This window comes from Cupressus sempervirens, chromosome 1 (genome assembly GCF_028749045.1).
Source record: "Cupressus sempervirens isolate cs-2001-9-10 chromosome 1, ASM2874904v1, whole genome shotgun sequence".
In the NCBI taxonomy this organism is placed as follows: Eukaryota; Viridiplantae; Streptophyta; class Pinopsida; order Cupressales; family Cupressaceae; genus Cupressus; species Cupressus sempervirens.
Window position 1 is genome coordinate 584,235,829 of NC_143118.1, and position 23,300 is coordinate 584,259,128.

Sequence of the window (23,300 nt, forward strand, 5' to 3'; positions counted from 1 at the left end):
TGCACCAATTCTCTTAAGAAGTGATATTATATAGTAATGTGCTTTATTTTGGTATACATCACTGGGTTCTTTGATATATTGATTGCATTGGTGTTATCACCGTATATGACTACTAGACCCTTGATCTCTATCTTCATTCTTGACATCTGTTGTTTGAACCAAACAATGTTTGAACAATTGATTACTGCTGCCACATATTTTGCTTCTACTATGGGTTGAGAGATGCAATTTCATTTCTTACTTTTCCAAGACACTAGTCTTTTACCAAGAAAGAATGCTCCAACACTAGTGCTCTTTCTGTCATCAATACTTCCTACCCAATCAACACCAGTAAATACTTTTAAGTCCAAATTGCCTCCTATTTTGTACCATAAGCCATATTATTCAGTACCTTTTAGATATCTCATGATTCTTTGGATTTACATCATGTGATTTTCTTTGGGATTTGCTAAGAATCTTTCCACCATATTAAATACTAATGCAATATCAGGCCTTTTATGCACTACATACTACAGTTTTCAAATCATTTATCTATATGTGGTCTGATCTACCTCTTTGGAATCATCATTTTTGGAAAGCTTATGTCTAGTAGACATAGGGGTTCCAACTAGTCTTGAGTCTTCCATTCCAAATTTCTTTTGTATCTCCTTGATATATTTAGATTGAGTAATGTAGATACCACCTTTCTTCTACTAAATCTGTAATCCAACAAAGAATTTTATCTTTCCAAACATAGACATCTCAAATTCCTTACTCATTTCTTTTGAAAATTCCTTGCACAATCATCATTTCCTATGAATAATGTGTCATCAACAAATATTTCTTCCAACACAATCTTCTTGTCTAGTCCTTCTTTGATGTATAGACTATTGTTATCATTTGTTCTTTGAAAACTAATTTGTACCAAGTAGTTATGAAGTCTTTCATACCAAGCTCTGGGAGCTTGCTTGAGACCATATAATTCCTTGTATAATTTGCAGACCATGTCTCTTTTGGTAGGATTTACAAAACCTTTTGGCTATTCAATGTAGACTTCCTCATCAAGAATTCCATTCAAGAATGTAGATTTAACATCCATTTGATAAACTTTAAATCCTCTATGAGTTGCATATGCAAGTAAAGTTCTAATACCTTCTAATATTGCAATAGGGGTAAAAGTTTCACCATAATCAATATCTTCTTTTTGAGAATAGCCTTTACATACCAACCTTGCTTTGTTTCTATATACTTTTCCATTTTCACTTAGCTTGTTTCTAAACACCCATTTGTGCCAATTATGTATTTATCCTTGGGTCTAGGAACAAGAGTCCAGGTTTTGTTCTTCTCTATTTTTTCTATTTCTTCATTCATTTCTTCAACCCAACTTTCATTATCAAATACATCTTTAATATTTCTAGGTTCAAATTTAGCTAGTAAACATGTACCTTTCAATTTTCTCCTTGTCATTGTTCCATCATATTTGTCTCCAACGATCTAATCAAGTGCATGATGCCTTCTAACATATCTTGCTAACATAGGTTCTTTGGATTTGGAATGAGTTTCACTAATTTTATTATGAACTTTAGTATCAAGCTTTGGTCCTACTATCTATGACTTAGGTCCATCAGACTTGATTTTCTCTTGAAGTAGCTTAGTAGCCTCTGACTGTGACTCAAGTCTTTGAGATTGTGACTCTGGTTGCAATATCTACAACTCAATAACTGTTGGAGATTTTGGGGACTTGGGAGGTGAATCCTCATTTCTTTTAGATAGATTTGGCAGGGTATCAAGTTCATAGTAAAAAAATCTTTTGTAATCCTCTAGCTCTTTGTTGCTTTCTTCTTCACTCTTTTCTACAAACTCATCAATTCTTACATGAGCACTTTCTATAATTTTATGAGTAAAAAAACTCAAACATTTTTTATGCTTTACTTCTACATGAGTATCATAGAAATATGCCTTCATCACCTTTGACATCAATTTTTTCTTTTCTAGATTCTTTCAAGATGTAACATTTGCTACCAAATACTTTCAAGTAACTTGCATTAGGCTTGTAGCCATACCATAGTTCACAAGGAGTTTGATTTGAGTCTTTCTTCAACTATACTCTATTCAAGGTATGGACTATAGTACTGATAGATTCCTTCCAGTATTCTCTTGCAACATTCTTTTACATCATCAATGTTATTGCACAATCCATGATGGATCTATTTCTTCTTTCAGCTATATCATTCTTCTTTTGTGTACCAGGGGTTGATACTTGTCTTTTGGTTCCTTTTTCAATGCAAAATCTATTGAATTCATTTGAGATGAATTCACCACCTCTATCTAATCTTAAGCATTTTAACTTCTTTCTAGTTTCTTTCTCTACTCTTGCTAAGCACCATGAATTTTTGAAAAGCTTCAGATTTTTCTTTTAGATACATTACAGTCATCATTCTAGAATAATCATCAACAAAAAGAATGAAGAACTTTTCTCCACTATAACTCTATATTCCAATAGGTCCACATAAGCCTGTATGCACAAGGTCTAAGACTTCTTTAGAATGATAGTTTTTGGTTTTGAAACTAGTCTTTCCCATCTTACCAATTTGGCAATTCTTGTATAGAGCCATATTAGATTTCTTCAAACTAGGAATACCTCTTACTCTATTGTGTTTGTTTATCTTAACTAGATTATCAAAGTTTACATGACATATTCTTTTTGTGCCATAGCTAACTTTCTTCTATATGAGCAAATAAAATGTGAACTTTCATTGAGATCAAGATAAAATAGGTTACCTTTTGTTTTCTTGCCAAATCCAACTAGATTTCCTTTTCCATCTAGCAGTTTGGCCTTTCCATCCATGAATTCTACCTTGAATCCAATGTTATTCAATTGTGACACACTCAATAGATTATTGTTTAGTCCTTCAATCCAATAACAATGATCACATATAAGTTCATTGGCTAATGAGTTACAACCTTTTCCTTCTATGCAACATGGTTCATTATTTCCAAATCTTACACTACCTCCATCATAATGTTCCATGTGTTCAAATTTTTTTTTATCTCCAATCATATGATGTGAAAATCCACTTTCAATAATCCATGTGTCATTTTTGCTAACATGAGTGATAAGTATGATCTTATCTCTTTCATCATCAAATTCATCTTTTACAACAATATACACTATTTCATCTTCAATGTTATCAAAATCTTTAGCCATAAAACAAGATTTCTTACCTTTGTCCTTGTAGTTCTTGTAATTTTTGAATTCTTTCTTGCCTTTGTACTTATTACTTTTCTTCTCATTCTTGTTTTCTCAATTTGGACACCTAGTAGCAATATGACCAACTTCTTCACAAGAAAAGTAGATTAGAGGGATTTTTCTTTTGTACTTTCCTCTACCTTTGGAGTATTTCTTTGCAAGTAAGGCTTCAAAAATTTCAAGATCACTGTCAGAACTTTCTTTTGTTTCTTCTTCACTTCCTAATTGGTTGGCCTTTGATTTATTTCTCTTTTCCTTGAGTGAGAGTTTGGCTTCAAATGTAGACTCAATATTTTTGGAACTAGGAACATAGTTATCATAGTTATCCAATTTAGAAGTTATCAATCTTCCAACTAGAGCATCCAAAGTTATTTTGTTATTTGGATCACATATTATTTATTGAATAGTAGACACTCTAATTATATAAATAGGAAGAAGAGTTTTGATTACCTTGTTTACAAATATTTTTTCATCAATGTCTCCTCCAGATGCTTTGATTGCACTTACACTTGCTTTGATTTTTCCACATATTTTGCAATGTTTTCATCTTCTCTCATTTTCATATGATCAAATTGTCCTCTAAAACTTTCTACTTTAGCTCTTCTTACATTTTCATCTCCTCCATAGATGTCCTTTAGTTTGGTCCACATTTAATTAGTAGTTTTACAATCTTTTACCTCATCAAATTCAACATAACTGAGAGTAGATGCAATATCAATCATCATGATGTCATGATTCTTCTTTTCAACAATATCTTCAACTGATAATGTTCCAGTGAGAGTCTTGTATTTAATATCAAGATATTTACAACTTGAGTCACTAATAGTAGCCAAATGTAACCTCATAAGTCATTGCCATGTTGGAAAATTGTCTCTGTTCAACTTGGGAATCTCTCTTCAGTAAGACATCTTGATCTGTATCTTAGGTCCTCGAAACCTTCTCTGCAAGAACCAACAACTCTGATACCAATTGTTGGAAATATAAAAGGAGTAACTAAGAGGGAAGGGGTGAATCAGTTACTATAAAAATAAATCTCAAATCCCTTAGATGTTAGTAAAATAATTTTGGTGATGTGTAACAAATAAAGAAATGTTGTAACTCGGTAAACTCTGAGAATGCTCAATAATTAATTAACATGAAAACCTTAAGGTGTTATATGTGATTATCATTACTTCAACTTAGTTTCAAACATAGAAAGAAAATAGCATGAACACATTTGACACCAAGATTTTACGTGAAAACCCAATTTGGGAAAAATCACCAATTGCAACTAGTTACTATTTTCACTCTTCTCTAGTGAGCCCTGTTAGGAGCCAACCCTATTAAAGGTTACAAAACACACTATTAGGTGTGACCCTATTAGAGGATTTAATCACCCTATTAGGAGTGGCCTTGTCAAAATCGTTTAGACAATTCAATAGAACTTCCACCTTGTTAGAGGACTTATAAAGAGTTATTAAGAAAACTCTATTAAGAGATTTAGATCACTGCTACAATGGTTAGAGAGTAACAATGAGATGACCTGATTTGCATGCAACTAAATTTGTTGATTATAAATCTCAATTCTAGCTTGTACTTGATCCTTCTTGATCAAATGTATCCTTTCAACTGCATAAGGATATTTTTCTTATCCTTCTAAATCGCTTTCTCTTTGCATCATCAAATCTTCAATGCATTCACACACCACTTCACACCTTCTAACCCACAACTTGACCTTATACTTATATCTTTCATTTTTTTAAGTTGGCTCATATATGATTTAGAATAATTAATATTCATCTTCTCAGTCGGCTAGAACCAATAGATAAATTAATTGATCTCAATATGCCAAAATAAGAAAATCCTTCGATAGCCAACCCTACTTGATAGATACTAACTCAGAAAATATTTTCTTGTATTAACCAAGTGAAGCTTGGTCGACACTACATACTATAAAAGTTCCTTTGGAAACTGAGTGAGCTTGGTTAGCACTAGTTCCATCCAATATTTCCTTCATTAACTGAGTGAGCTCAGTTAACACTTATCATCTGTAGACTTTCCTTTCGCACCCAAGTGAACTTGGTAGACATTTCCTTCTAAATTAGGCAGACACTGGATTTCTCAGTAGCCATAGAAAACTATCTTTAATACCCAAGTGAGCTTGGCATACATTGACTAATAATGATATGACATTTGTGTAACATCAAAGACAATACACAATTAATCAATTCTATCCAACGGATATAAGTCCCAAATTAGAATTGGAGGCCGATTACATTATTAAATCTTTCTTATAAGATTGTTGCTAAAGTTCTAGCTAAAAGAATCGGGAATGTTTTAAATGAATTCATATTCCCAACTCAAACAAAGATTAGTAAAGGATGTTTTATTCTTGAGAGTTTGATTACAAGCTGGAAAGCTATGCACTAGACTAGAAATGATGACCAAAATATAGTGTTGGTGCTACTTGAGTTTGAAAAAGCATATGACCAAGTTGAATGGCCATTTGTGAAGGGTATGCTTCAAGCCTTTGGCTTTCCATCTTATTTTTGCAATTAGATTGGTATTCTTCTAAAAGACTTGTCTATTGTTGTTTATGTTAATAGTGATACCACTCATAGTATTACTCTACAAAGGTCCATTAGACAAGGGTGTCCAATCACACCTTCTCTGCTTTTGATAGCTACTGATACTTTATATTATATTCTTAAGGCTACTGACTTAGGGCCCCTAGTTAAAGGTATCACTCTTCCTAATCAAGAGGTTTTTCTTAATGCCCACTTTGTAGATGATACAACATTATTCATTAAGTCAGAGGAAGGTAACTTTGACAACATGGTTAACCAACTTTTATATTTTTGTGAGGTCTCTAGGGCCAAATTAATTCAAATCTTTTTAAAAAAATATTAAGATCGTTTACAAATCAGGTTCTCTTTAAGATCAACAATTACAACTTATTCAAGCTCATTATGAGAAATTGCACTAGAAACAACAATTGGAAGACAAAGAGTCACAAATTAGAATTCCACAAAGATGTCCCTCTTGGGATTTGAACCAAGGTGTCCATAATGAGAACTCATTGCTTCAACCAACTAAGCTAAACCCCTTGGATAAATTATTTTTAATCTTTATAAAAACTCTACTTCAAAATATATTTAAAAAAGAAAATTAATCTATAAATAACTATTTTAATTAATATTATTGATTTATAAATTAATTTTAATAATTTTACTAAGTCATATACTATCTAATTAAATTTTTTCTAATATCAGAACTATGATTAGTTATTAGGCAAATATTAGCCACTACATTGCACTTATTCTTAAGATAATGACAATTTCAAAATTATTTGATTTTGTAGGACATGGATTGCATTATGGTCTTTTTATGTTTCTATTATTAGTACTTACTAGTAGCTTAAGTACTATTGTATTACTTTTTGGGTAACTCCAATTAGCTAGTGATTAAAATTATATTTCTAAACCAATTAGAAATTGCCACTTTTTTTTATTAACTATACACTTTATTTTTCATATAATAAAATTGATATTTTTTGACGTTTATAATATTTATTTTTTATTGTTGATAATGGACCGAAGAGTAGATTTAATATTAATTATTATTATTTATTGTAATTAATTATTACTATGTATTTAATTTGAGTAGACTCAAACCCAAAACCTCCCACATCAAAGTCTCACAAGTTACCATTGTGTTATAGGCTCTTGCCTAATATTAAATAATTACTTATTGGTCATTTGATTGACTATTTTCTTTGAGATCTTGTTTTTGAGAGTTGTATTAGTCCTTTCATATTGCATGTATATTGGTGAAATTATTGCATGCATTTAATATGTTCATTGTGTGTGTGTGTGTGTGTGTGTGTGAAAGGCCAAAGCCTATTTTTGAAAGTAAATTAAATGTCCTTCTCAATTAGACACAATGATGTGAAGTCATCCTTCATTTAACCTTTACATAATTCTCTTTAATAGTTTAATCATTTATCACCAACTTTTAACTTTCACATTTTTTATTCTATTTTTTAGATGATCTTCTAAAAGAACCTTCCAATTAAATTGAGCTAAGGTCAAGTTGTTAGAAATGAAAGACATATATACTAAAATATAAAAAATAATCAATGTGTCATATGTTAACTATGCTAAGATTATCCATAAATACCTTTAAATTTCTAAATTTCTACTTTTAAGAACATTTTAACCAATAAATCCTTTTATTTATAATGGATCTCCTATTTCTTATAGAAAATGAATATTTAATCCTAATCTTTTAAAGAAAATTTTCAATTTTCGTCAAATTTACTGATTCCTTAATTAATGTCTTTTACCATATTAACTTCAAACTAGTTTGCTAAAGGTTAGAACTTTGTATAATAGAAATTTTATACCTATAAGGCACCATAGATTAAAATTAACCAGAGTCAGTAACTAACAATTTCCTAGTTAACTTATCTAATTAGAATCTCTTCACCACTTGCTCCCATATTTTCCTGTATTAACTAATCCTAGAGTACCCCTAGAGGCCCTATAAAATTTTTAATTTGGCCAACATGTTGGAACAGGTTCCGATTTACATTCTTTCTTAGTGATTTTATTCTATTTTGTGTAAATCGTAGTTGGATTAATGAAATTAAACTAGTTTTAATGCATTTTTGCATTCCAATCTGAAAAGGAAGCTTCCTCCTTGAAAGTGATTTTAGATTATTGTTAGCTACCTCAATAATATTGTTGGAGATACAATTGTTGAGAGCATGATTGGAAAAATTATTATATTGTCATTTATTTCAAACCTATTGGTAAGACCAAGTGTCAAACCTACTAGAGAGACATTTACTAACAATGTAGAGTGTCATATCTATTGATTGATAAAAATGATTTGAAAAGAAGAGATAATGAGATGATGTAGTAAAAGGTTGAGTTGAGATTTTTAAGTGAGATGAAATTACAATGGGCACTTGATATGATAGTACTTGATAAGATAATTAGAATTTATTCATTAAGAAGAAAAGACCATTTGAAGAACAAAGGAGATTGATATTGAAAGATTTACTATAAGCTTGATTGAGTATCAATGTTGCATGATCCCTGAAGGAGTTGAAGGAAAAGATTAAGGAAATTAAGAATTCTTGAGTAGAACACTATTTTTTGAGTATATTCATTGACCAAGTGATAGAGATTGTCAAGTGAGAGTATTGACTAAGTTGAATAGTGAAGACCAAGCAAAACAATTTAATGATGGCCAAGTGATCTAGTACAAACTGAGTAGAACATAGTGATGATTGAGTGATAGAAAATGAAATTTATGAAAGAATCAATATTTTTAGTCTCCATAGTTGAAATTGTTGGAATATTCAAATATGGAAAGAATACTTATGAGAGGGGGGGGGGGGGGGGGGGGGGGGGGGGGCGGCGGTGAATCAGAAGTATTACACTTTAACCAATAAAACTTTTAACTGAAAGTAAATTGCATGCATGTAAACACATCAAATAAACATGAAACTAATACATGCTTCAACAACACATAACACTGAAATTTGGTAACCCAAAAACCCTCCAAAAATAAGAAGGTAAAACTGGGGTGGGGATGATACCCACAAAATTACTGCAGCAATATTGTTCAACCACTTTTGATGGTCTGCCTTGTTAGAGGCCTTGCACTGTGTCAATAGTGACCTGGTTAAAGGATTTACAAACACTTTACATGAAGTGTTACCCTATTAAAGGATTTAATCACCTTTTGATAAGGATCTACAAATAGCTGTTAAGCCAACCTATCTACGTAGGGTTTCCTTTCAAATACAATGGTAAGAGAGTATTAGGTATTATAAAATTGATAGTTTGCAATCCTTGATTGCTGAATGCAGGCACTTGTTCTGGCTCTCTCTCTAATTTTGATCCTCTAAGATCTTATTTTTATTCATCTCCTTTGCTTTTTTCTAATCAACTAAATATCGAATTCCTACTCTTACCCTCTATGTCTCCTTTTTCTAAATTCCACTATGTTTTTCCCTTTTAACTCTGTTCTCCTTCTCTCATTCATCCTCTTTACAGTGAGACTTTTGTCTTCCTTAAAAAGAATTTGAAGGCTTAGGGTTTGGTATGGATCTATGATCCACATTGAATCTCAATTTCCTGCTCAATACTTGCCTTTTGCTGATTGGTTGCATGCCTTTCCAATTTTCCAATTGGCTGCATGCAGATTGCATAGGAAATGTGAAAGATTCATTCTTATCTCTAGATCTTTTGAGATTTACCTTGTGTTGGCTACAAAAACGGTTTACATCATAGTTTGTGCAATTAAAAATTCTTATGCTGATATTCTGAGTTACTCGGCTCATGAAGCATTACTGATGCTCGACACATGGTATTTCCTGGATAGCTTGGCACCTGATATCACTCGGCACTTGATATTACTTGGCACTTGATATCACTTGGCACTTGATATCACTCAGCACTTGATATCACTCGGCACTTGATGAAACTAGATTGCTCGGCACATGACTGTGACTGGGCACCTACTCTTTGCTCAGCATGTATAGTGAAAAATGGTTAAGTGTATTTGACACTCAGCTGTCAAAATTATTCTTTAAACCAACAATCTCCCCCTTTGACATGAGTGGAAAAAACACTTAACTAAGATCCTATGATCTTGACATTATTTCATGCATCCTCTATTTGCTTAAAAATTTTAAGAACAAATAAAAATATACCTTATGACTCCCTGTGAGTTGATTATGCTTTGTACACTCAGTGACTTCTGTCTTGTTTCTATATTCTAACCAATATGTTATATCAAAATTTTTCAAAATTCTCCCCCTTTCATCATACTTACCATTTCATTTTGTATCTCCTACTTCATCCTGTATCTCCTTCATACTTAATCTTTACTTAACTCCCCCTTTCATCATACTTACCATTTCATTCTGTATCTCCTACTTCATTCTATATCTCCTTCATACTTAATCTTTACTTAATTCCCCCATACTTAATCTCCTCATTTTTGACACTTATGTCAAGGGTTTAATAGGGAAATGCCATACTTGGCCAAAAATGTACTGTTTACTTCAAGGAGTACCTTCAGAGCTGCATCCCAATTTGCTAGTGCAATATCCAATGACTTATACTGGAAAACAATCTTTGTTGCTAGGTGTACAAGTCCATCAGATGTAGAAAGATTGGGGTCTTTCTTGAGGACTGTCTCTGCATACATCTGCTCCTTATGAAGTACTTCCAAATGAGGAGTGATTGAGCATTGAATTTGTATCAATTTGGCTTTGGTGGTTGCCTCCTCTACTATTAAGATAGCTAACTCCCTTTGTGTGTGAAGTGATTGGGCAAAATGCTTCTTGCTCTGAGCTAGATTTGTGAGGAGTTGCATGCTAGAAATCTTCAGATTTCTCTCCAAGCTTAGTATTTTTTGGCTAGTGTCCTGTGTGAATGTGAAAAAATCACACAACTGTTTGTATAGGGAAAATATGTTTCCAAGTACATTTTTGACTATTTCAATTTTCTTAGCCAGCTCCACTTGTGATAGTGCTATATCACCAGATATTTTCTTATTTACTTTTCCTTGGAACTTTCTCTCTGACCATTCCAGTAATTTGGCGTCTGTATCCTGGTCTTCACTAGTCACCTGGTCAACTATATCAGATAGTTGCTCTATGATTGGCCTTGACTCATCTAGAGACTTTAAGCTGAAAGCTTCTATGAATATGTCTTTGATTTCATTCATGGTATGCTTGTGCTTGTGTTCTCTTCTTAGTGCTTCTTGTCTCCTTCTTCTATCCAATGTAGTCTAAATTTCATTGATCTCCTCTTCAGTGAGAGTGCTGGATTCATAATGTGGAATCTTTATTTCTTCATCAAGATTAGGAACTCCATAGTGAAGTTTCCTAACTGCCCTTGATGAGCTCGAGCCTGGTGTCCAAATTTGTAATGGTAACCTATCAGTGCTCGACTGCTAAAGAGCCTGTGTTGGAGTACCAGATGTGGGTAATGCAACCAATGTTTGTATTGCAAACTCCTCCTTCTTACTTGTCTCATCTTTTTCTTAAGCTTTTTTATCCTTTTGGTGATCAATAGGTGGGGTTGAACTTACTGGCTGCTCAAATGTTTCTTTGACTTCCCCTGCTACTGTACTTGGCATCTAAAGTGTATTAGTGACTACACTTAGTAGAGGTGGTGGAGGAAGGAATAGAATACTAGTAGGTTGTATGGTCGAAGGTGGTTCTTGTGGTTTCACCTTGACTACCTTTGTTTTAGCTACTGGATTCTCCAATTCATCAACACTAACCAATATAGGACTTGAACACAATTTTTCTACTAGTGTTGATTGGTCAAGGATTTTTGCTAAATTCTCTGCAGTTAATGGATTGATGTTTGGACTAGAAGTGTCTGTAACATCCTTGATTTTGATAATCTCTACAGGTGTGATGATGGCATGAGGAGGACTAGGAGGTGTTAGCTATATGTCTTACACACTTTAATCTTGTTGCTTAGCTATATCTTTCTCTTCCTCTTTCTCCTTTGTATGTGCCTCTTCATCTTCCTTTTGTTCTTCAACCTTCTTCTCCACTTGTTCTTTTTCTTTTCGTCTTCAACCTTCTTCTTTTTCCTGGCACTTGCCTCTGCCTTATATTCTTCATTATAGACATCTTCTATTTTCTTGTAAACTATCTTCCACAATCTTGTGGACTTTGTAACTACATCCTCAATTTTGTTCTGCAAAATGCTAAAAGCTCTATGTTTGGGAGTGAATCTATTGTTATGCCTCTTAACTACATTTTTTATTTGATCCTTAGTCAAATCAGGCAATAACCTGGCTAATGTTTATTCCCTTATCTCCCTTTCCATTTGCATACAAAAATGCCATTTATCCTCTACAATTTTGTACAATTCCTTAGGCATTGATTCATCTAACTCTAGAGGTGTGTGCTTATAATCAGCCATCATAGCATACACTAATTTCTCTAATTTATTTTGTTCCTCCTTGGTGAGCTTAGAAAAATTTAGGTTCTTTAAACCTTTCAAATCATCATTCTTAATCTTTGAGCATAATTTATCAATGGCAGTCTGAGATTTGTGACTTACTGTAGACACCTAAATTTGATTACACTGCTTTGGTAATCTAATTTAGCCATCTCTAAAGGCATCATTAATTAAATTTTTATTTTATTAATCCTTTGCCATCCCTAGTTGATTAATTTAATTAAACATCTATAGTCCTAATTGATAAATCAAATAACCTATTATTTATCAATTAAATCCTATTCTTCTATCTAATTCCAAAAATCCCTATTTATTAAATAAATCTATTTGATAAATAAAATCCTCAAATCTAAAAACCCCTAACTTATCCCTAATCCTCCATTTAGCCTAATCCACCCTATCTACCCATACTAACCAAGCTTAGCCACTAACTCACCCACCCTCATTAATGCCACACACTTGCACATCTCTAACATTCCTAATCTAATCCTAAACCCAAGCCTAATCCACCCCTTAATGATGTCACATTCCCTAAACAAGTTTAAGACTTTCGTAAACCAAACTAAAGTCCTCCCTCAAAAATTCCAACCACCAAGTCATGAGTGCTCTTACAAACCATGAAAGACTCTTACAAGCCCACTCATGACTCTTACATCCATCTTCCACACTCATTCCTCTTACATCCCCCTTACATACTCAACCCCACTCATCATGCCTTTAACCAACCCTTTACCCTACCCTCTCACACTCATCCTCCTTGTGACAAGTGTCACCTTCCCATTGGAGCTAAACAAGCACAATCCATGTGCTCCCCTTTGAGTGCATCTCAGCCCTCCTTAACCATCTCCCCATCCTTGCATCTAAGTCCTCCATCCCTCTACCCCTTGGCCTATAAATTGAATCCCATCCCAAGCCATTTCATCAACAATCTTTGAGCTAAAGTTACCATGCTATTTTGAGAATGAAAGCCATCAATCTTACCCTTATAATGCCAAATTGAGAGCTCACAAAGCTACCAATTTGCCATTACCCACCTCCATTGAAGCAACTTTGAGCATCTTGAGCATACATCCACATCAAAAGGACACATCTATAGAATAAAAAAAGCATGGAGTGTTTTCTCTTGTGAGGTTTGCACTTTTTGTTTGCTTTTCTTTGTCTAAACATATATGTGAATTTAGTTTTGGTTTGTGAATGTTTACTTTATTTTTTAATGTTCTTTGCATACTAAATCTTGTTCTACATTTTGGCACGCCCGGTGGGACCCCACTATGGGTCATTTAATCATCAATTTCTATGTATATGTTGTTTTAAACTAACCATCTAATGTTTGTTGTTGTTTGAGTGTGTTGTGACGGTGTTTTGCTTGTTTTTGCAGGTTAAAGAACGCACTTGGGAAGAAGACATACCCTCAAAAATTCGAAAATAATAAAAAATTTGGAAAAAATTTGGAAAAAATTTGTGTTTTTCAGCTTTTTTTTTCGCGCAGTGTCGTCTCCGCAGTTTGGTGTCTGCACCTGCAAACTGTCATCTCTGCCAGCTACTCTATCTTCTCCGCAACCAAATTGTCCTCTCTGTAGTTTGGCATCTCCGACTGTTGTCTACGCATCCTGGACTGTCGTCTTCGCAGATCAACGTGTCCGCCAGCTACTCTGTCGTCTCCGCAGATCAGCATCTTCGCCAACTACTTTGTCATCTCTGCAACCAAATTGTCATCTCCACTGCCGCCAACCATCAAACTGTCATCTCTGTAGATTAGCATCTCCACAAATTAGCATCTCTGCAGTTTGATGTCTGCGCCTGATGAACTGTCGTCTTCGTCTGTCTCTGATGAACTATGTCTTCGCCTGTCTCTGTTGCACTTTTAGTGGTTCCTAGGATTTAGAACATTTTAAGCATTTTTACGCGTAAGAAAAACAACAAAAAAAGTTAACTTTTTTTTTCTCATAGTTAAGCTCTCATTTTTGAAGATTTTGGGTAACTAACTAAATTGCTTTTTTTTGTCTCATTGCAGGTTGGAGCACATATGGAACCACTAACCATGTTTCTTGCAGGTTCTCATTTTGCTAAAAAATGAACTTGAATGTTTAACCATTTGTCTTTGAATGCATGTTGCTAAAATGAACTTGAATGGTTAAACACATTTTCCATTGAATGAATAATGCTCAAAACACACTCTTGAATGCCATGGATTAAAATCAATTTTTCTTGGAATGCATGCTTAAAACAAAAAATACAATCTTGAATGTCAAGGATCAATTAACCATTGCAATATCAAACACTTCATTTGGTGAATTAAAAAAAACAAACAAATCTCTCTTTTGCATGCAATTTGGGCAAAATTTGATTTTTGGACAATTAAGAAACTTCGTTAAGTTAAATGCAAATTTGCAAAAATCAATTTGAGTATATCCTTGGACTCACCTCTTTTCTAATCACCCGTCAATTCAACCATTGGTTGTAATCTCAACGCCATTTATGGGGATGGGTCTACTTGAAAAAGGTGTTAAATGTTTCACAATCTAACTAACTCAATTGGTCTTTGAACGTTTACTTTAACTTTATCAAAATTCTTAAATGACCAAAACTCTAGATTAAATCAATCACACTTCAATTTTGGGCACTAAAATTGAACAACAACTGACGTGGAGAGACTCCGGGTGCACACTTGAAATCGAATCTCACACACTTTTATTTTGGGCTTAAAACAAACTCACACTCAATCTTGAATGCCTTAAAGAAAATTAATCGATACTTGACGTGGAGGGCCTTCGGGCGTGCGAGTTTGCTTTTGCTGACCCTAACTCTTCTTATTGTTTGCATTCTTCGATCGATTTACTTTTGTTGGCGCTTCAAGTTGGAATTGAACATTGTCTCTTAAACATGAGTGCTTGCAAAGTCTAGATTAGCACACATAAGAGTCAGTTGGTAAAAGAACAAGCATTTTTTTTAGCCCAAGGTCATCCAAGTCTTCTCTCCGCTTGTCGTCTTTCGAGGCCATCTTGGGTGCATAAGATTAGGATCCAAACCTTTGTTTCTTTTTAGGAGGCATTCTTGGGGATTTTATCACCCCTTGGATGACCTCAACTCTAGCGTTCCGGCAGAGTATAAGAATCGGGAGGTGAATCAAAAGACACCTCTCTTGGGATCAAGATTTTGTCACTTGGGCTAAGCCTCAAGGAACTTTATACCCTTGAGAAGTGAAAGAGGAGAAGTGGGTTACTGCTCCTCTCGGTTGTGTGACATCTTTTTGGTCTCATCTATGAATTTGGGCCTCACGTACCTTGCATATATCGAGGACTCCCTAGCTAAACCAACTGTCAGCCTTGCAGAAAACCATTTAGGGTGTTAATGTGTTTGAAGTGACTGATCGAAACATTTGTAGAACATACACACTCCTCGGTGCAAGTATCACATTCTAAGAACTAAAAACTTCTATCTGGGTGTTCCTATCTATTGCTTGATTTTATTTTACTTGTTGAATGAATGTTTGACAAAATTGGTCAATCCTAGCTTAGGGCACACTTAGTGTAGTCACTGCCTATTTTAGAAGTTGAACAAGTTGAAGCAAAACAACTAAGATCTCTCAAAGCCAAGCAAATTCAGGAATTTATGTTGGAACAACACAAACCCAAACAGAAGTTTCACAAGGTCAAACTCAAGCCATCTCTAGCATACCAAGAACTTTCAGCCAAGAGAAAAGAAATAACACCAAGCCCACGAATTGCCAAACTCCACAAAGCAGAGGACAAAGCTATTGATGAATCACTTCAAGAGGCCTAGTTAGAGCGCACCATCAAATTTAGCCAACATCCAGGAGTTAATCCTGTCTATGCCTTACCAACTAGGCATAATTTCTATGATTAAACACCCTTGTTTCTCCACATCTTCTTGGATAAGCTTCACTTTAGAGTCATCTTTGTAGAAAAACCAGCCATCTTAGGTTATCCCCTTAAGCATTACTAGCTCATCAATCTCATTTAGAACCAAACCATCTAGCCAGCAATCCAAAATCTTCACATCCAAGCCTTCAAAATTTGTTGTCACCTTGCCAAAAGTTTGCCATTCCTAAAATCTTCCAAATCCACCAATCTCACCAAGGTTATCCCTTTGACAGAGCTTTGTCTAGGGTAATCTAGCTTTGTCACTTGTTATCCCTCATCACCTCGAGCTAAAGGTTGGGATCCAAAAGTGGTCAATCTCATGTTCTTCCTAAAGGATCATCAGTCTATCCTTAAGTTGACACAATCACCGCCAAGCTTGCACATAGGAAAGTAGACCTTTTGTGCTTTGGCAACATATCTTTGAAGTTAGAATCCCCAACCCAATCCTCCTTAGGTTTTTTCATATAACTTTGCCTCAACCTAGGAAATCATTTGCATAGAGAAGCCTTCCCCCTTTTGCATCCATCAGCATTATTGCATCTCATCCCTAGGAGCATTTTTCATGCCACCCGTCACTCGCTTAGCCAAGAAGAAAGAAACAATGGAGCCCTATCATTTGGATCGAATAGCATCACCCCACTTGAGCATTCAACCATCCTTTAGCCCAGAGAAAGCTATGCCATCACCTACTGACATTGAAGCTTTCATGAACCAACTAGGAAATGCAGTATTGGTAAACGCCATTATAGACAAGAACAAAGAGACAATCATGACTAGTTTTCAAAGGGACAATGTAGGAACCTTTGACTTTGGAAGACCCCCTCCATTATCAGATCCATCTCACCCATTTTTTGGGTAGCTTCCACCACCCATAGGCTCTTATGATCCAAATTATCCTCAATATATGCCAAAAGAAGAGCCTCCAGCCAATCCATATGATCCAAAAGACCCAAACATACCATCATCCACCCAAGTTGAAATCTCCATGCTGCAAGCCAACCCAGCCACCACCACTCCATCCTTGGTTCATACCTCTCCACTCCAAGCCCCCTTTACCCAAAACACCTCACTGTTCACTCCCTTCACTATTGCTGCTGCTGCTCCCCAACCCAACCTTCCAAATCCACCCATCTCCCAAATTAGTGCTAGCATCTTTGGCCAAACTCAACAATATACAACAGGGATGCCACCCATGGGGCCAAGTAACCAACCATTCATCACCCCCAGCTTGTTCACCATAGCCCAAAGCACAATCCCATCATTTCCATTAGGTCTTGGGAGCTCAATACCATCAGCCACAAATCCACAAGCTACTACCCTCACTCCACAAAGCTATCAAATCCCACAAGCTACTGCCAATTTTCTACCAAGCTCGCAAGTGACCCTAGCTCCCGCCACCACTCTACCAAGCTTCCAAATCCAGCCACAAAGCTATCAAACCCTATTAGTTCCATTCCCAAGATTTCAATTCCCACCACCTCCACCACCAACTAATCCATTACCCCGTATTACCAACTACTTTTCAATGCCACTCCTAGGAGGTAATCCACCACCCCAGCTAACCACCAATTATTTGCAGATACCATCCCAAATGGGAACACAACCCACATATATTGGTCAAACCCCACAAGCCCCCCGATCCTTTCCCCAAGCCTCACAACCATCTTATACCTTACCCCCACAAAGCAATCCATTTATCCCATAGCCAGCTTATGTTCCTCAATCCCAACCTCAAATCTCATATCAACAGTAAGCCTCACAACACATGCAGCAATATGCGCCACCTCCCTCTCAGCAACCCGTCATCCACCATGTAGCTTCCCAAACAATGTACAATCCCTATCAAAAAATCCCTCACATCCATCCATATTTAGTGGCCCCATCTAGCGCATACCTACCTCAAGGCACTCCTACATTGGGGGCACCCCAACCATCACCTATCAATTCAGAATGGGAGCAAATGAAGACAGCTCTGAAAGCCATCCAAGAAGGGAATGATCTGAAGACATTCAAGTTTGAGAATGTGTGTCCTTACCCTTTTGAAAGAGCCATTACCATGACACCATTTCCCGAACACTTTGAGGTACCCCAATTTGACAAATTCAGAGGAAAAGGAGACCCTGTCACACATATCAAAGAATTTTACATGCACTGCCAGGACATGGCATACAATGATGTCTTCCTCTTGTGCCTTTTTCCCAAAATCTTGGCTAGACCAGCTCTTGAATGGTTTTACAGAATCCCCTATGGCACAATTAAAAACTTTGCTGAATTATCTAAGGCATTCATAGCCCAATATGCCCATCTTGTTGAAACAGAGCTATCAATAGTTGATCTTGTCCACACCAAGCAAAAATTTGGAGAAAGCCTTGCCGAATACCTACAAAGATGGAAAACCCTTACCACCCGCATATCTTGCACCTTGCTAGAATGCCATGTGGTGAAAATGTTTATTGATAATGCCCATCCCAGTTTGGCTCACCACATGACCATGAACTGTCTGCAGACCTATAAGGATATCAAAGAGAAAGGAATGATCCTTGAGCAAGGACTCATTAAAGATGGTGTGGTCAAGATTTAAAAAGAGGCCAACCAAAATCAATCACATTCCAATGACAAGTCTAGGTATTGGAACAAAAACAAGCATGTTGCAATAGATGGGGTTACGGACACTAGACATGTGAATATTGTTGGTCCTTCTAAAAACTAGTCTAACCCACCATATCAAACAAACAACCAACAAGCTATCAATTACCAACAACGGAATAACCAAAGCTATCAAAACCACAATACAAGACCCAACTTTCAATGGTCTAACAATCAAGCTAATGCCATCAATGTAGCTGCAGGGCAAAAACCCAGATTCCAACCTACACCTAGAAACTATATGCCCCTTGGTGAGCCATTGGATATCATTTTTGAGAAATTGGCTAAGGAAAACCTCATCAAATTTCCTCCTACCTAGCAAATTGATCCAAGCCAATCCAAAGCTACATGGTACAAAGACAATGAGTATTGCAAGTTCCATAGGGTAAATGGTCACACCACCCTCAGATGCATGAAACTGAAAGATTATGTGTAGGACCTCATTGATCAAAAAGAAATCATTGTTGGTGCCCAAACCTCTCCCAATGCAGGCTTACAAATTTATCAAAATGCTTTTCCTCCACACAACAACCAAAATCCTGGAAAAGCACCTATCCAAAACAACACCAACAACCGCCAGCCTAACCAACAACATGGGAAGAACAATGACCACACTTCATCCTATATAGGCTATGGTAGCCTTATAGGTTGTATATCTGAGAAAGAGCCTTCTATCAATGTTATCAATATCTGAGGACTAGACAATGAGTGTGTGGTCACCACTTGAAGAGCACAATTTAACATCGCAGGCCCACCAGTTTCATCAGCACCATCAGCTCCATCAAAAAGTTGATACAATATCTTAGAACACGTTGGGAACATGCCAGCCTAAATCTCCATTTTAGACCTTCTCTGCACTAGTCCTATGTACATAGACATCCTTGACAGTGCTCTCATAGAATCTCATGTCCCTTCTGATATCAATACTACTAATTTTCATAATCTTGTTGGACACCTTTCATCCTCATGTGCCCTATCTTTCAAACCCACTGACATACCCGCGGTTGAGCCAGATCACACCCTTCCGCTTCACATAGCCATCATGGTATCCAATTTTGCCGTGAAAAGAGTAATGATAGATAATGGATCAGCCTTGAACATTTGCACCCTAAAATTCATAAAACAAGCTGGGTATACTGAGGCAGATATGATCAGTGAGGTTATCACCATCAAAGCTTATGACAACTTGGAAAGAACCACAGAAGGGACTATTTTGCTACCAATCAAGGTTGGGCCAGTCATCCAAGAGATAGTTTGCCATGTTGTTGATCTAAACCTACCATTTAACATCCTCCTCGGTTGCCCATGGATTCACGCTATGAAGGCTGTTCCATCCACCTACCATCAGTGCATCAAATTTTTGCATCAGGGCACTGAGGTAACCATCCATGCTGATCTAGAACCCTTTGCTTACTGCAATGCAGTTGAAGCCTCATATACAAATCATTGTCTTGGAATAAACATCGGCACAACCATCGCTAGCTCATCCCACACTTTTAATGACGTAGAAACCATCCTCATCTCCACCCTATCTACCGCAAAGATAAACAACAAAGGCTGTGGAGAATATAGTCTGTTAGATGCATTTGTTGTTGGAGAAATCCCACTTGATCCACATACCCATGGATGATTGACATATCAAAAAGCTAAGGAGATTCCACCTCCTCAATATAAACAATTTGGCCCAACCACCTTTGTGTCCTCAAAAACCCCTCTTCATGAAGAGCTCACTCCAGATATCAACAATTGGTTACATAAGGATGCACCTCCAAGAAATCAAGAATGCCTTGACCACTTCAGCCAGAAGTATCCCCAAGAACATAAGCTCATCACTAAAAAATGAAACTATCAAGGAGGTGGACTAGGACTAGAAGAAAGGGGCATGCAATGTCCCATCGAAGCACATAAGTGGGAAACGAAGTCAGGTCTTGGCTTTGGCATACCCACAATTGGGGGCACCAACAAGAACGGTCATGCTTTTTTGAACATCCACTGTGACCTTGTCAAAATCAAAGACATTCCTGAGGAAGTTGAAAAGAGAGCCTATGACGATATCCCAGACCAAATCTTCTTAGGAGACTCTCTTCTCCGAGAACTATCCATCCTTCTCATTGACCTACCACTCGCTCACCCACAACTCATAGATTGGGACCAACCAAGCATCATATGCATTGATGAGTTTGCATCAGAGGAAGCACTTCTAAGATTCATGGGAGCTGAAACACCTCACAAGAAAACAAAGCCAGATTCTGCCTATGTCTATAAGCTAGATCCCAAGGGGTATTTTGGAGAAAATCCCTAACCTAGTTCTGATACACTCAAAACTAGAACTAAGGTGAATCCGAGACTAGCTAAGGTAGCAAAGAGAACCCCTCAGCAAGAAAATCCAGAGCCACAAGGAGAACATGAGGATTTAGTATTGCCTCCTCAAGATAATCGACCAAAGGTGTCGTCTATTCTAATAGAGGATACTAGAGAAGTCAACATCGGTTCTTCAGAGATCCCCAAACTTGTTCACATTGCTGCATCCCTATCACAAGACCAAGTTGATCTCCTCTTTGAGGTCTTAAGAGAGAACATTGGCTGATTTGCATGGTCATATCAGGACATGCCAGGACTTGATCCAAAGCTTGTAGTTCATTATCTTGCAGTCGATCCAAAGATCAAGCCCGTTAGACAAAAGCTTAGAAAAATGCACCCCAAGGTGGCATTACTAGTCAAAGCTGAATTAGAAAGAATGTTAGCTGCTGAGGTTATCTGACCTATCGACTACTCAGAGTGGATCTCCAACATGGTCCCTGTCACTAAACCTTCTGGTGACATCAGAATCTGCACTGATTTTAGAGATCTAAACAAAGCTTGCCCAAAAGATGATTTTCCCTTACCCAACATAGATATGATTGTAGATCTTACAGCTGGACATGAGATTCTATCCCTTATGGATGGGTTTTTTGGGTATAATCAGATCAAGATTGCAGAAGAGGATCAGCATAAGACAACATTCACTACCCCTTGGGGAACCTTTTGCTACACCATGATGCCTTTTGGCCTAAAGAATGGTGGGGCTACCTATCAAAGAGCTATGACAGCCATTTTCCATGATCTTATCCATAGCATTTTGGAAGATTATGTGGACGATATCCTAGTCAAATATCACACCTTCATGGATCATCTCGCTGACTTGGAGAAAGTCTTTGATAGGTTAGCCCAATATCATCTCATGCTAAATCCCAAGAAGTGTGTCTTTGGGGTCACATCTGGCAAGCTTCTAGGCTTCATAGTCTCTAAACGAGGTATAGAGATCGACCCCAAGAAGGTCAAGGCTATCTTAGACATGCCTCCTCCCCAGACACTACGACAGCTTTGCTCTCTTCAAAGAAATCTCCAATCTGTTCGGTGCTTCATCTCCCAGCTTGCAGATAAGTGTACACCATTTTCACATTTACTAAAGAAGGATGAGAACTTCAAGTGGGATACTTTATGTCAGTGCAGCTTCGATCAGCTCAAGTAGTATCTCACCAATCCCCCTATCTTGGTTCCACTAGTTCCTGGTCGTCCCTTGATCTTATACATGTCAGCAACACCTACTGCTCTAGGGGCACTTCTAGCACAACTTGATGACTATGACAGAGAAAGAGCCATCTACTATATTAGTAGAACCCTAGTTGGTTATGAACTCAATTATACTCCTATGGAAAAAGCTTGTTTGGCAGTTGTTTTCTCAACTCAAAAGCTTCGCCACTACATGCTAAGTCATACCATCCAACTAGTCTCAAAAATTGATCCTCTCAAGTATATGCTCTCTAGAACAGCACTCACAGGATGGCTAGCAAAATGCGTTATGCTACTAAGTGAGTTTGACATCTAGTATGTGGATAGAAAGGCAATCAAAGGGCAAGCTATAGCAGATTACCTAGTTGATGCACCTCTAATAGATGCATGTCCTTTGATCACAGAATTTTTAGATGAGCATATCTATCTAATTGAAGAATAGCCCCCATGGAAACTTTATTTTGATGGCTCATACACCTCTCATGGATCAGGGGCAGGAATATTGTTGGTTACACCTCAAGGAGATTACATTCCAAAAGCCTTCAAGCTACAATTCCCTAGCACCAACAATATAGTAGAATATGAAGCTCTTGTAGCAAGATTAAAGATAGCTGCAGAATGGAATATCACTGAGTTACAAGTCTTTGGTGATTCTCAACTCATCATCAAGCAAGTCCTAAATGAATATCAAACCAAAGATGAAAAGCTATTACCCTACAAAGAGCTAGTTGATCAACTGACCCATCATTTTACAATGCTTCAGTTTACACAAGTGCCACGAATGAAAAATAAGGCAACAGATGCCATGGCCACTATCAACTCGCTCTTGGAAATTCCCCAAGAAGCTATGCAGTATGAGTTTTTAGTTGAGTAGCTCCTCACACCTGCCTATGCGAATGAGGATTCAAACTGTGTTTGTATCTTGGTTGGTCCCCAATGCCCTTGGTACCATGAAATTCATGCTTACCTTAATGATGGTATCATATCCTCTCACCTCACACATAC